This window comes from Esox lucius, chromosome 2, assembly GCF_011004845.1.
Source record: "Esox lucius isolate fEsoLuc1 chromosome 2, fEsoLuc1.pri, whole genome shotgun sequence".
Lineage (NCBI taxonomy): Eukaryota > Metazoa > Chordata > Actinopteri > Esociformes > Esocidae > Esox > Esox lucius.
In genome coordinates this window covers 20202056-20218673 of record NC_047570.1, presented here as the reverse complement: position 1 = coordinate 20218673, position 16618 = coordinate 20202056, and the positions used below count along the sequence as shown (strand labels likewise).

Below are 16618 nucleotides of genomic sequence, written 5' to 3'. Positions count from 1 at the left end.
TGGGATTCACATTCAACTGTCGGTTATAACAGAATGGCACATTCATAAAACAAAACATGGCAACAAAGAACAAAATTAACTGACCCCTGTGCAAAAGTCTGCATACCCTTAGTTTTTAATACTGTATATTGCCCCCTTTAGCATCAATGACAGTGTGCAGACTTTTATAATAGTTGTCTATGAGGCCCCGAACTTGGGGAAAGGCAGATTAAGGATTCCATTTCTTGACTTTGTCATGCCCTGACATCTGTCAGTTCACATTGCCTCACTCCCAGGTATTCCCATTTCTCTTTATTACCCTGTGTATTTAACCTGTGCCCCCGTTCTGTGCCAGTTTGTGTTTTGTTTCTGTGCCGTGTTCCCATGTCTCCTTGGCTATGTTTCTAGTTTGCTCTCCTGTGTACTAATCTCCTGCCTGCCCCAACTACGATTCAGCTTACTGTCTGCTGGTTTACCGAGACACCTGGTACCGACCTTCTGCCTGTCCCTGACCAAGATTCTGCCTATCGTCTGTTTGTGCCTTACTTCTCCCGATCCGTGTACCAAACCAGTTCCAGCCCCTAACCTGCCCCAGAGCCATTACAGGCTTTGGGGAGACACTACACTGAATTTATGGCTTTCTAAAAGGGCAGCTTATTTATGGGTTGCAAAGTTGGCACAATATTTTGTTTGTTTGAGAGCTGCTATCCAAATTAGCATTTTTACCCAATGCATCCTCAGTGAGTACTGATGAAATAAATTAGGTTGGAACATGAAAACCCAATACCATCTTTATTGACAAATGTAATAACATCATATATATAGATTTCATGTAACCCTATTTTTTAGATCCAGTATATAGTTAGCTACTTAGCTAACGTTGAAGAAAGTCCATGGTGTTTGAGCTAGTCAGCATTAGCATCACTAGCTCCTTTTGACTTAATTTGCTAAAGACAACATTGTCATCTAAAATACAAGTAAATGCTCAATGTAAATGCATTTAATATACATGTAAAAGCTCATGTATAATTCATTGTAATTCAGTATAATGCTCATGTACAGTGGAGATAAAAAGTCTACACACCCCTGTTAAAATGCCAGGTTCTCATGATGTAAAAGAATAAGACAAAGATACATTTTCCACCTATAATGTGACCCATAACGTAAACAATTCAATTGAAAAATAAATCTTTCAGGGGGAAAATAAAAACTCACAATAACATGGTTGTGCACACCCTTAAACTAATACTTTGTTGAAGCACCTTTTGATTTTATTACAGCACTCAGGTCTTTTGGAGTAGGAGTCTATTAGCATGGCACATCTTGACGTGGCAATATTTGCCCACTCTTCTTTGCAAAAGCACTCCAAATCTGTCAGATTGCGAGGACATCTGTGCACAGCCCTCTTCAGATCACCCCACAGATGTTCAATTGGATTCAGGTCTGGGCTCTGGTTACTTTAAAGTAACCAACCTTTGCCTTGTTGACAGCCTGCACATGCTTTACATTCTCTCAACCAGCTTCTTGAGTTCATCATCTGGAATGCTTTTCAATTAACAGGTGTCCCTTGTTAAAAGTTTGTCAAATTGCATTTGAATATTGACAGCCCTACCTTATCGGTTGTTGTGACAAGGTAGTGCTGGTATAAAGAGCATCATTATTTACTGAAGTATTGTAGTAGTCCATATTATGGCAAGAACAGCTCAAATAAGCAAAGTGAAAGGACAGTCCATCATTATTTTAAAACATGAAAATCAGTCAATCCAGAATATTTTAAGTTTCTTCAAGCACAGTCTCAAAAGTCATTAAGCCTTATGATGAAACTGGCTCTCATGAGGACCACCACAGGAAAAGAAGACCCAGAGTTACCTCTGCTTCAGAGCATTTATTCATTAGAGTTACCAGACTTCGTATTACAATTTTGATGTTGCACAAGTCACAGGCAGCCTAGCTGTGTGTTTGCAATGATATACTAGTGCATTTAGTTTAAAGCATTGTGACATATTCTTCATTTCATAGCACATCACAATATAATACTTAAAGGAAAGGTAAGAACTAGAATTATTTACAGTTGGTTAAATGTTTTTAAAGGAAGCCTCTCTCTGGGCTACAATGGTAAGTGAACGGGGCAACCGATATTGCGTTTAAAAATATATGAAACATTTGTTATAGGTCTTCATATTTTTTCTCCAAAACTAGCATTGTATGTTCTACGTGAAACCTTTTTTTTTTTTTTCATAAACGATGCACTGCCTCAGGACATGAAAACTTCCGCACTCAAGGTATGCAGCACTCTTTGTGGGAGCAGTGCTTTTTGAAAACGCAGATGAACTTCGGTGCTGACCTCATGTTGGAATTACCTATCTAGCAACAATCAGAATTGATGGGAATTCATCACATTGGTTCGACAATGTGCGGTTCCCAGTTGTAATAATAAAATGAAATCTACCTCACAGATCACTTTTCATAGGCTTCTGTTTTCCAACCCTGAATATATGAGACTTTGACTCATCGTCCAACAGATTGATGTAAACACTCCAGTCGATTAACTTGCTTGGCTGACCATTGGGTTTGTGGGGAACATTTTGGTATTGCTGACTTTACTAAGAATGTACAACAAAAAGGGAATACGTCTGTTCCAGACTTGCAGTGCAACCAAACAACCCTGGAGTACAGGTATGTGAGGCCAAATCCTATTAATTAGCCTACTATGAAATGAAACCTACTTTGGGGAGGCAACATTTAATTTTATTCATTGCAATTATCAGTGGAGCCCGAGGATTTTCTAAACACTGTAGGAAAATAACTGACATGGCTGTTCCAAATAGGAGAGATCGTAGTAATTTTAGTACTTCCACATATCAATGCCACAGGAAATGACTTATGACAGTATTATCCAAATAGTTATTACATGCCAACTTACAGATTTGAGAGTTGTCTGTTTGGTCCCTCTGGCCTCTGACTCTTTTTCCAAATTATTTTGGGGACATGGAAGAACGTTTCCAAAACAGCGCGGTTTATGAGAGCTGTTTGCTGCACACGCTGGAGCCGATTGAGACTCATCCACAGACACATCTAGGTTCTCAATGGCATTAGGTAGCAATAAATCCAAATTCTTACAGCACAAACTCTCCTCCTTTCTGGGCATCTGCTTGCACTTGTGGCAAGAGCATCAAATGTCCCCTGAAAGTTCTTGGTCTGGACTAGGATGCAACGTTGAGTAGTTGCAGATCTTCTTCAGCTCTCTTCTCATCCATTGCTTCTAATTTCTTGTCTGTATACTCTGGCTCAAACCTGTAGGCATTGCTGTCAAAATAGTGAGTTTCTTGAGGCATGCAACCTTTGTGTTCCATCATTCGTCAAACAAAAATGATAAGTTGTATTAGCTGCTGGTAAACAGATGCAAATAGACAACTAGCTAACATGGGCTACAGTTTTGTAAATAAAGCCTGTGACTGGATATAGCCTCCTCGCAAAAAGATTAATCCACACGGCATTAACTAATACAATACATTAACCAGAAATAATAAACAGCGATAACCATGGATACAATGCTAGTTTTGGCACAAATTGTTTTCTCGGAACATATGGAGACTTACCATGGCCTTCCGTTTTGGAAAAACTAATTAATCATATTTTTGCACGCTATATCCATTGCCCCGTTCACTTCCATTGTAGCCCGGAGAGAGGCTTCGTTTAAAAAGAAAATCAAACAAACTCAAAACTGTAATTATTCGACAGTTCAGGATTGTGTTAGATAATCAGAAAAAAGGCACCAGGTTCAAAAATATTAAACCTTTCTTTTAACTAAGATTTTTTTGGGAAAAAAGTTATGGTGGGGGCAGATGTTTTTGACAGAATGTAATATACATGCTTTCTGTGTAGTTTTATTAAAAAGCCTCCTTCAACCCAATCCTCTCACTTTTTAATGAGATTTGCTCTGAGTCTTTGTCAACCCACTGCGCTGCCATTGGCAACAGCCATGAGGACAAAGGAAGGCCTAATGCTTGGGTTCTAGAGACACCCTGCCCACCCCTTCCTAGATCCCATCTGAAGAAGAGATCCTGAGAGGCATTTCTCACTATTTCTACTGTCCACTTCCTCAGTCATTTTCCATTCTCCATATCTGCATTTCCCCTTTCATTCCTTATTTGCCTTGGCAGGAGGGTGACTGAGTTGTCCAGTGTTATTACAGATCATTTACAGATACGTATCTCCAATCGTAAGGTTATTTTAATGGGGCTTTTCTAGCTTGCACTGGTTGTCCACTAGCATTACCCCCAAAAAAATAACTTGCTGACCATTCATATACTAAGTCATGCCACTTGGACCTTTTACAACACTGCATAGAAAGGATAGTGTGTGTCCATAAAAGTTAGAATCTCTGTAATAAAAATAAGTAGAAGCCCAGTATGGAATACCTGTAACTTTAACAAGTTGTTAGTAGTCGGATTTGGAAGTACACTAATGGAGTTAGTTTCTATCAATTGTCATAATTTCCCTGGTTTCAGTCAATAAACCTCAAAGCCAAATACATATTTCTTGAACATGTTAAATTAAAACATCATAAACAGGGTAGATTTAAATTAACTATAAAGGTATACAACTCTTGTAATGTCTTCAATTAGGTAGAAAATAACATAAAATATTCAAACAATAAAATGCACTCTGTTTGCCTTGTGTTCAGAGCTTACTTTTCCCTATTATTTATGTAGAATTTAATTAGAAATTAATTTGTAGTCAATATTCAAGTTGCCTATATTAAATATTGCCTATACATCATGGTATTCAGGTGCTGTTTTAATGTTAATCCACCAGGCTACATTTTGTCTTCCTCTTTTAAGACAGCTTACATATAGGCCTGGCTTTCTGTTATAGGCACAGCAGAGCAGACTATGAGTGTGCCAATCTCATCATACTCGTATCCGTTTGTCACAGAAAGAGATGCCTTAAAAGTCCTCCATTGGCAGCTTCATTATATATTACCCGCAAAACACCAGTCTCACTGTCAATAATGCTGGCCTTCTAAACAGAGATCTTAATCTGTCCAGTGTCTGTGTTCTTAATCTGTTCTTTTTATTGGCCAGTCTGAGATGTGACTTTCTCTTGCAACGCTGCCTAGAAGGCCAGCATCCTGGAGTCAACTCTTAACTGTTGACATTAAGACTGGAGGTATGCAGGTACTATTTAATGAAGCTGCCAGTTGAGGACCTGTGAGGCGTCTGTTTCTCAAACTAGAAACTCGTATTTGTTCTCTTGCTCAGTTGTGCTCTAGGACTCCCACTCCTCTTTTTACTCTGGTTGGAGACAGTTTGCAATGTTCTGTGAAGGAAGTACTAAACATCTTTGTATGAGATCTTCAGTATTTTGGCAATTTTTAGCATGGAATAGCCTTAATTTCTCAGAACATGAAAAGAATGAAGAGTTTCAGAAGAAGGTTATCTGTTTCTGGCCCTTTGAGCCTGTAATGGAACCTACAAATGCTGATGTTGAATTTACTGAGCTAGTCTAAAGATGAGTTTAATTGCTTCTTTCATCAGCACAACAGTATTCTCCGGGTACTAACAATCGCAAAAGAGATTTCTAATGATCAATTACCCTAGATAAACTTAGATTAGCAATCCCAATTTGCCGGTTGAACACAGGATTGATGGTTGCTGATAATGTGTCCCTGTACGCCTATGTAGATATTCCATTGAAAGTCATCCATTTCCAGCTACGATAGCCATTTACAACATTATCAATGTCTACACTGTATTTCTGATAACTCTTATGTTATTTTATGGAACAGAAAATTCACTTTTCTTTCAAAAACAAAAACATTTACGTGACCCCACACTTTTCTAAATATTATTCCAAAATAAATCACAGTTATTGGCCCACTTCTTATTAGAAATTCTTATGAACCAAATCTAATTTGATACATATTTTTTAACTCCATCTGAGTAATTATGATCATCCATTACTTCCTGTGTCACCGGGGTATAAATATGAAATGGCACAAAATCTGCCTGCTTTTGTCAGGGGACTAATACTGGGTCTTTGTTGTTGGATTTTCCAGTGGCACTAATCCCCACTTAACCTGTGGGGTGAGCAGAAGAAGAATCCACTAGCAAGCAACAAAGGACAATAAAGATAGACTAAGTGCTGTTCTATTGGCAAGGGTAGTGCACAAAGGAATAATTGTACATTGCCAATAATCATTACACAATTTAGAGAAAACAATTTATTTAGCTCAATTAAAGGTTAGAGTCCTCATAATTTTAATGTAAGATCATGCTTAAAAACAACAATGAAAAATATCTTCTTTTTTTTTTTTTTTTACCCATCTTTACCAAGGGCACACATTTCTGGACAAATGCTGGACAGAGCAGCTATGTCACCTTAATGGCTAAGCCACTGGGGGGTGCCACCACCTTGAGTATGACAAGGAACTACAAAGCGACCATTGCTCACATCCCCTCTAATGCTGCACACTACATGCAATTTCTTTCTTCTTTTTACGAAAGTGTGACATCATGTTTAGTGTGGGAAAAAGCAAAGAATTAATGTGATCAGGGCCAAACTGGTTTTATATTACCCTGAAGTTGAGGCTCCTGACAGTCTCAACACCTGTTTGGTCTAAAAAAGCATGATTGAATTTGGGTTCTGGGTATTTGTGAGTTTCTCCCCTAGATGTTGTATCAAATGTCCAACTGATAGGGACCCACATGTTTTCTGCTTAAATGAGAGGTATAAGTGAGCTCCAAACACAATGCAGATACAATTCAACCAAAGCAATTACATTTTAATACCAGGTGTAATTGCAAGTAAAAGAAAGGCTGTGTTTGGATTGCCATCTTATCTCATCTGCTTGTGTAAAATGGGACGTATACAACCCTTCATTAGCACTCTATTGGATACATTTATGGGGTTTGGGTTAGGTGTTCTCTTTGATCAAATCAATCACATAAGATGTTCTCTAGTGCTTTTGGTATGTAATAATTAATATTTATCTTAAAAGAATAAAATTGTCCTTAATAGATAACTAGTTTAATGGATGTTTAAAAAAATTGGAAATATCCTAAACAGAGTGTCAACAGTACCTTAGTCTTATTCATTCCTCTATAAATGTTATGGAAATCAAATTACAATGACATACGAAGCCCTATGCAGCCATGAGGCAGCAGCTAGCCAGACATTCTCCTCCCCCACACTGAGTCCTCTGTAGCTGCACAAAGCCAGCATGTATGGCAGCTCCTTTGGGACTTGCTGAATTATTAAACACTATAGAGATAGCCCAAGAAAACAAGATGAATTGAAACCAAGGTTTGCCCTGCAGAGACGAACATTAGTTAGAATATTTGTGTGAAAAAATAACCCTTTTCCTATGTAGCAGGGTTTTACACAGCTTTTTTAGACCACATTGTTGGCTGTTGAACTATAAATAGTGTCCTTTCCAGAAGGACTCTATGGAGTAAGAAATACATTTCTTCTGTTTACGCAGATTTCAAGAGAATGCTTCAACAGCCAACTGTGTTCTGACTTGGTTGGCTCTCTGATACTGTGTTTCATGTGTATCACAGGCATTGACCTGTTTTTGCAGATCCACTAAAGGCGATAGCAAAGACCAGGAAGGAGCTGACCGTTCTTTTGGTGTAGGAAAACCCCACTACCAGCAGCAGTGTAGCACCCATCCCAAACCCTGCAGAGACAGTCACACAAATGTTTTAGTAACCCAGGGGAAATGGATTATACCAGTTCCAATAACAACTGTAGCAAATACAGTCAGTCCAACATAATTCATTGTATTAAAAGCCTATTACATTTTTTAAATATACATAATTATGCATGATGAGTAGATCAAACGCCGCCACATGTTAATCTTCCTGACAGTAACGGTGGAGAGAATGTTCCTGCAGTGTAGGTAGTCAGACAACTGCCCACCCATGTGGTCAAGACAGCATGCCAACCTGAGGATAGGAAGAGTTACAATCAACATAGGAGCAGCAAGTAGCCTAGCAATTAATGCCTCTGACCAGTAATCGAAAGGTTACTAAATTGAATCCCCAAATCTGGTCTCTGATCATGGCAGGTAAACCCAAACTGTTCTGAGGTTGTTGTTGCAAATTATTTGCTCCCAGTCAACTTGCCTGGTAAAATAAGGTTGAAAAATTGCAGTGAATATCTTTTAGATGACAACAGCAGCCCTATGGTGATTAACTGATGTGAGCACATCAGGTGAGGAGCTCATATGATTGCTTGATGATTCTTGTAAGGGAAAGAGTTGCAGTGTTTAACTATATAGTAAGCTAAATAGGGCTAATAATATATTTTTTTAAAACATTGACATTTTGCCGGACCGCATTTGCTGAGCCGGCCTAGAAAAGCGAATGTCTCTGGTGAGCGAGTGACTCTTGTTAAATAGCTTAGTGGTTAGAGACACAGACTGCCATGTAGGTGACCGATGTTCGATCCTCGCCACGGACAGAACAAATTATGCATCAGTGGCTGTTATAGTAAGCCTAAAATAAAATGTTATAGTTATATTGCAAAAATGCTATTTAAGTAAACTTAAGAAACATTAGTCAGTTAACACAATGATTAATGGTGTCTAGCTAAATATGTTACCTTGTCAGGATGTTTATGCGTGATAAATTAATCTAATGTCGAGACGCAATTTTCTGATGAGGCGGTAGGTCCCAATCGGTCCCATTCGGTCCCAATACTGGCATACTTGCTTACTATATACAAAACAGTACATACAGTTGTGCTCTTGGCCAAGTTGACAGTTCAGTGGTTACAGCAGAAAAAGGTGAATGTTCTAGAGTGGCCATCACAGTCTCCTCTTGTGAAATAGTGTAGTGGTTAGAGACGCAGACTGCCATATAAGCGACCGGTGTTCGATGCTTGCCGCACAGAACAAAGTATGCATCCAGGGAGGGTGACATCATTCATCCCTTTTAATCATGGGCTGGCCAAACTAGGCTTGCCTGGTTTCTTTTCTTGTTTATAATAGTTTTTCACTTGGATATTGTGGATTGCTGTGTGTAAATAAAGGACGAAAAAGTCAGATTTTGTGTATTTGAATTTCAGGTTATAAGGCCTTTTTGAAAAGGGAAGGTGACTTGCTATACCCACTGCATATATAAGATCAAAGTTGAATGCAAGAGATGAAAAAAAATGTTTTCTTTTGACCAATTTTTTAAAATAGTATTCTCTAAAACACAAACAACAAAATCTGTACATTTGAATAGCTCATAAAAAATTATGATATTAACACCATTGGTGTCCAGCATTATGACCACATTATATGAATTAAATAATTCTTCCTTATTCTGAATTAAATTATGTATATTCAAATGAAATGATACCCACATAAATAAATAAATGTTGATTCATTATGCTACTATCAAACATTCAGAGTGAGAACTGAATTAGACATTCTGTTAAATAAATTTTTTTTGGGAAAATCAACACTGTAAAACTACAGTGTCTCACAAACCATAGTAAACTAAACTGTTTCCACCAAAATAAAATTCTTAAAATTGTAAGGTAAAAAACAAAATGCTGTAAATTCTAAACTTGATAGTAATATATTATATACTCTTGCAAAGAAAACTGAACTATGTCCACAATGTCTAGTTTCACAGGTCCATGAAGCAGATGAAAATGTTATCACTTGTTCGGAAAACTCTGAGGGGGAGCATGTGGTGGAGATGCAAAGGTACTTATTTGCCAATTTTACAGTGTGTGGAAAGTTTCCTTCATGGAATTTCCACCAGTCCAGAAGGTTTGCCAGAGTCAGCATCTGGTGACGAAAGGTACAGTGGGGAGAAAAAGTATTTGAAACACTGCCGATTTTGCAGGTTTTCCTACTTACAAAGCATGTAGAGGTCTGTAGTTTTTCTTTAAGAATCCCTCCTGTTCTTCACTCATTACCTGTATTAACTGCTCCTGTTTGAACTCGTTACCTGTACAAAAGACACCTGTCCACACACTCAATCAAACAGAAGCCAACATCTCCACAATGGCCAAGACCAAAGAGCTGTGTAAGGACATCAGGGATAAATGTGTAGACCTGCACAAGGCTGGGATGGGCTACAGGACAATAGGCATGCAGCTTGGTGAGAAGGCAACAACTGTTAGCGCAATTATTAGAAAATGGAAGAAGTTCAAGATGATGGTCAATCTCACTCGGTCTGGGGCTCCATGCAAGATCTGACCTTGTGGGGCATCAATGATCATGAGGAAGGTGAGGGATCAGCCCAGAACTACATGGCAGGACTTGGTCAATGACCTGAAGAGAGCTGGGACCACAGTCTCAAAGAAAACCATTAGTAACACACTATGCCGTCATGGATTAAAATCCTGCAGCGCATGCAAGGTCCCCCTGCTCAAGCCAGCGCATGTCCAGGCCCGTCTGAAGTTTGCCAATGACCATCTGGATGATCCAGAGGAGGAATGGGAGAAGGTCATGTGGTCTGATGAGACAAAAATAGAGCTTTTTGGTCTAAACTTCACTCGCCGTGTTTGGAGGAAGAAGAAGGATGAGTACAACCCCAAGAACACCATCCCAACCGTGAAGCATGGAGGTGGAAACATCATTCTGATGCTTTTCTGCAAAAGGGGCAGGACAACTGCACCGTATTGAGGGGAGGATGGATGGGGCCATGTATTGCGAGATCTTGGCCAACAACCTCTTTCCCTTAGTAAGAGCATTGAAGATGGGTCGTGGCTCGGCCTTCCAGCATGACAACGACCCGAAACACACAGCCAGGGCAACTAAGGAGTGGTTTCCGTAAGAAGCATCTCTAGATCCTGGAGTGGCCTAGCCAGTCTCCATACCTGAACCCAATAGAAAAACTTTGGAGGTAGCTGAAAGTCTATATTGCCCAGCGACAGCCCCGAAACCCGAAGGATCTGGAGAAGGTCTGTATGGATGAGTGGGCCAAAATCCCTGCTCCAAACCTGGTCAAGAACTACAGGAAACGTATGATCTCTGTAATTGCAAACAAAGGTTTCTGTACCAAATATTAAGTTCTGCTTTTCTGATGTATCAAATACTTATGTCATGCAATAAAATGCAAATTAATTACTTAAAATACAATGTGATTTTCTGGATTTTTGTTACCTATGTACCTATGATAAAAATTACAGACTTCTACATGCTTTAAGTGGGAAAACCTGCAAAATCGGCAGTATATCAAATACTTGTTCTCCCCACTATATATTGTATGAGTTTGCTTAACAGTGCCTTTCATGCATTCAAACAACACTGCACAAACTGTGGTGCACACACAATGTAGAATTTATTATAATTATATATGGAGATGCAGCCAGGTTGTTTTATTAAATATACTGGCCAGTAGTCAAACATGGAAACATGTCACTCATTTTTGCTACAGCAAGTTGTGATGTAGTACTATACACTTCTGTCAATCAAATTCGAACTAGAATCAATTAAACAACAGCAGTGCTTTGATCCAATTGCTATTAGATTAACGTTTTTGAACAGAAAACCTGCGATTTGGTTAGGATTGTGGGCTATTCTGGGGTACCTGGGCTGGCTACCGTGTTCCAAGATAATCAGGAAGAGTCGGGTGTTAGGGGAGCTGTGGAGCCATTATCCTTGCGACGCTGGTGAAAGAGTGGGCAGAGTAACAGCGGTGCTATATGGAGCACAATATTATCGCGGGGTGGCCTTGGCTGCGGCCTTGGTAGTTTGGTGGTGCTACAGCTGCTCCCCTCCTTTGTATGGGAACTGGTTTGAGCTAGTTAATAGGTACGAATATTGACTGAAGCGGTAAACTCGACACCGCCTTTATAAATCAAATATCACAGGAGTACAGCCTGCCACAGATTTTTTTTATGGAAACCCTAAAAAGTCATTCCTAACTACCTAGGCCACTGAGCACACTTACAGGGCGTGGTCCTAACAATTGTGCTATCATTTCGCGCCAAGCATGATCTCTACCTCGCTATGTTTAGGTTATGTTTTATTTTTTTTGCGCCCTACCCCCAAACCTGTCTTTAGGCTATAAAAAAGTATCCAATTGAGCAAACATCGTTTACTGGATAGGCGACTAGCCTACGCATCACTCTTTCTCGTGTGATAAAGATGAAGCATCGAATCTTGCATATAGCCTCTTCTTTGCATACAGCCTAGATACTAGGCATTGCTAACAGTAATTGACTTGCATTAGTCAGAATTATGACTATTCCATCTTGTCTGGCCTACGATTTCACATAAATATGCATAAGCTTTATAATAAAAGAGCAATTATTTGTGGTAAGCTTACCCAAAGGCACCGCCGATAATCAAAACATAGACAAAGAAAACAATTAGATAAATAATAAATAAATATTTCAGTACTCAATAAATAGCATACTAGCCCAATATATGGATTGTTTATTTTCTTGACTATAAATGGCTATCTTCAAATGACTAAACATGATTACTAAAGTGTAAAAAAAAATCCCTGAACTCTTCTCTTATTCTCTCAATTCAATGCTGATAAGATGCAAGTAGCCTACTGAAACTTATTAGCCATGTTTTACTGTGTACAGTGCGCGTGCACGCCGCGCAGACACCGAAGAGAAAAGGACCCCCCACATCCACCCAATTAACCGGTGGCAAAAAGCCCAGTGGAACAGAGCTACACCGTCAAATCTCAATGGCCCTGCGGCATAGGGGACAGATCAACTCCAAAATACTAAATTAATGGCTTTCTCTATGGAAGTATGGTTACTTGGCATTTTGTCTGTTAAACCTTTACTTGGTTTAAAAATCCTACATCATTCATAATTAAGTCCAAGTTCTCAAATATTTTAAATGTTCATGTAAACACAATCTTCAAAGCCAAAACATGTTTTGTTTAAAAGTTCATCATCATCACTGGTGATGGATATGGGCTTTATTGACTAGGATAAATATGTTTTTCATTTTGCATGACGGTCGTTCTTTTCAAGTGTAATCGTTAATTTCAGTTAAGCAACATATTCAGCAACATCAAATCGAAATGAAGACTGAGAGAATGAATCTGCTAAATAAAAATGTCTACCTATTAGCTGCCAGTACTGAGCATAAGTACCTTCCCGGAATCTGAGTCACTATAGCTATAGCCCCACAAAAACGAACCATGAATCATACGGACTGTCTCAGCATCCCATAAGAGCTTTCTTTCCATTTAAGAACAAAAACCAAAAGGAAACCATTAACAATCGATATAACTTCACATACACTATTTTACCTATGTAGGTCTACACCCATAATTCATTTTAATTTAATAATTAACAATAATCCACACCTTAACAACTACAGCGGCTCTGATGTCATAACAATAAATACAGACTAAAGACATCTAAGATATAAGCCCATTCGTTATCCTATACGTACTATGACTATGACTGCACTGAAAAAGAACAGAGCTTTCTTAAATCCGTAAGCTTTGAACAAGTCGAATTGTACCACGTTTAAGCTAATAGTTTCGTTACAATGCAAGGGCAGACCAACAAATAGATCGACATCTGGATTATATACCTATAGACAGTGATAATGTTTAAAAAGGGTTCGTCTTCGCTAAAACCGAAGTAGGCCGGATTGTAACCCACACTGGCTTAGACACGCTGGACCACCCTAGGCCACATCGGGAGAATTTCTTAGGGATGACCAATTTTGTAGAAAGAGAAGGGGGTGACAAGATGTTTTATGTCAGTTAAGTGTGCCCTGTAGATCTTCCCATCTTTGTGTTTCGTTCTGTTACCGACCATGCTCACGATGGCCACGCCCAGACTCCGAAGGACATACAGAAACCTAGACAACTCAAGATGGCGAAGATGTATTGGCGAGGCAGTCCAAAACACATACAGTCACATACTGTAGGTGCGCTCTGTATTGTTGGGCTTCTGAAGGCCTGCCATCCTATCACTTAACCAGTTCCCTGTCACTTCTCCATTACCTTGCAAACACCCAAATATATGTCATCCAAAGTGGACCTACGCTGATAATAAGGCTTAGTGAATATTATAGTGATTTTTATAGTTCAGAACTGGAATTGTGCTAGATGATAGACCTTAAGACTTTTAAAATTCTAATAGAGCCTTCAAAGTCTACTTGCATCCTGTCGAAAAATATATTGGCAGTAAAATGTTGGCTATCTATTGAAAATAATGATTTGGTTATATTATTAAACACACTTTTTCGGTTAGCACATTGAAAGTGTTATCAGGTTCTAGCCGACATTACGTATGTAGTCTTATTCTATCTAATGTTTTATGAGAATATTATATTCCCCCTAGGACTGGTTGCGCTATGAGATGAAGAATAATAGAGAAAATATAAAATTGTTCAATTTAACAAAAGGTGTATTTTAGCAAAGTAACTGAATTATTGATCAAAAGCAGAAACTGCAGGCTGATTATATTTAATCCGCGAAAAAGCATCGTGCATTGGAGCCTGAAGCGAGTGAAAAATCGCCCGTACCGCATTGCAGTAAATGTCTAACCTTCACCCATTTTTGGGATTCAGGGATTGGCAGTTACTAAACTCTCTGGACTAATATTCACGCTGCTGTTTCAAACGTATTTGTGGCCCTATGCAAAATGTATTCGTTCGTAAACAATAAGCCTATATATAGCTTAGGCTTGAATTTCACTAGGGCCTAATGTTTTACGTAAAATGTATTCCGTGAAATTGACATAAGGAACGAACGACTTAAAGGAACGTTATTGAATGTAGGTAAATTATCTTTATTTAATAATTATTTAAAATGTTTCTATTGGATATACAATTTTGAAATGATACTAACAATTTGGAGAGCTAATTAAGCAGTCCTGTTATTAACATGCCTTCGAAATATATACATAATTGATGTGATATTTTTTTTTCACAATAAAATTATTGCGCAAAATGTAATATTGTCATGGATTACGTTATATGGCAATTCCTTTTGCTCGAAAAAAAACATATATTTGACTGCAATATCATGCAGTATCGAGTCTGACATGACAACAACCTCATTTTAAAATCCTAATAGGCCTGTGGAGGAAAGTAGGTTCATAATAAATCGAATATAACATACCGAAACTAAAATAATACTGGATTTAGATATTTAACTATACACTGTCTGACAGTAGGTTACATTTAGAATCAAAACGTTTCGGAATGAAGCCCATGTCACTGAGCAAGGAAAATCACTTCAAGCTACTGGAAATAAATCGATATCCAACCTGTAAATAATGAAAGAGAGAATCTCCCGTAGCTGTAAGATAATTTGAGTAATGCATTCAAAATATTACAGGGGCACTAACACGAGACGATTCAAAAAGAAGATAATGCTCGGTAAATGTTAATTTCATTACATAAAAGGCACAGCTATTGCTACGTAATGCCTAATAGTATTATTTCCATTTCCATGAGGGATTAAGGCCCTTCCTACGTTTTGACCAGGTTATGCATATAGCTTCATATTTGATTCTTTACGTTTATTATCGTGACCATGAATGCCATTTGAGACAAAAGTAACCAACTTCTTTGGCATATATGAGTATCGTACAGTAGGCTACCATTACGCCAACACCTATTCTACACATAAGCTACATCACCATATCCTATCAAAATAAAATACCGAAATCATAACCAGACATATAACCCTGACTGCATACTTAACAGACTTAACACCTACTTGTACATCTGCCCCAGGGTGTTCGCCCCAACATCCATTATCCCCTCTTTGGCATTCATCTTGACGGACTCCAAAAAGAAATGTAATGCTTTACTAAAAAAAAATATGTAAAAGTGTAGCCTAATGTGACCGAACAAACCGGTGGAGCAGGCGATGTATCTGTTTATTGAATATAAAATCAACACTGGATGAGCTCTGTGAAACCGCGTGAATCATTGTAAAAATGCCAACCTAAGAGAAAAATACATGATGAAAATGGAAATTCACGGATTAGTCAGCATTATAATCTCATTGCTTTCCTTACACAGGCCTACAGTAAATGTTGGTATAATTCCTAATGGTAACTAAAGACAGAAAAAAACTTAGATGCGTTAACGGGGATGACTATGGAATAACATAAAATGAACAACAACCAATAGAAGCGACGACTAACGGTGTGTGGAGTTACTTCTACAAATCACAAAGCTGGGCTCGCGTGTCACACATGGAAAGCGCAAGCTTTTCTGACGTCGCGAGAACTTCTAGTGGTTCAGCACCAAGGTCAGCGACAGTCTCGTACCTAACGTTGGAGAGTAATGCAGACAACATCTTGTTGTAATACTACGGATTGTTTTAGGGAATGGTTCGGCCTCGAATAAGAAGCCATATAAAACACATTCTGTTTTCTATATGCAGAATTTCATTAAGAAGGAATAATAATCCTACAAACCAAGAGAGCGATGCATGGAGAGTTAAAAACGCAAGTTAGTTTCTGTTTTACAACGTTTCCCAATCTTTTTATAAGCATCTGGCATTATAGACTAGATAACATTTTGTCTTGTGCTATGGAAACCTTAAGGGGTGGATTCCGTTCAAAGTAGGTCAATTGAACGTAGGAATCCATCATAAATGTAGGCATCCCCGAAAACACAGTTCCACCATTCACCTCTCGCTCTCTCTCTCTGTCTTTCTCTCTGTCTCTCTCTCTCTCTCTC

General features: G+C 38.5%; 1 long non-coding RNA gene across 1 annotated transcript; it reads right to left on the bottom strand.

Moving 5' to 3' along the window:
- Nucleotides 1–2192: 2192 nt before the first annotated feature.
- On the bottom strand, nucleotides 2193–16185 carry LOC117595246. Its single transcript, XR_004576424.1, has 3 exons — nucleotides 15645–16185; nucleotides 7785–7931; nucleotides 2193–7663 (listed from the first exon to the last, which is right to left on the bottom strand). It is a non-coding gene; the product is annotated as an uncharacterized LOC117595246 (long non-coding RNA).
- Nucleotides 16186–16618: the final 433 nt, after the last annotated feature.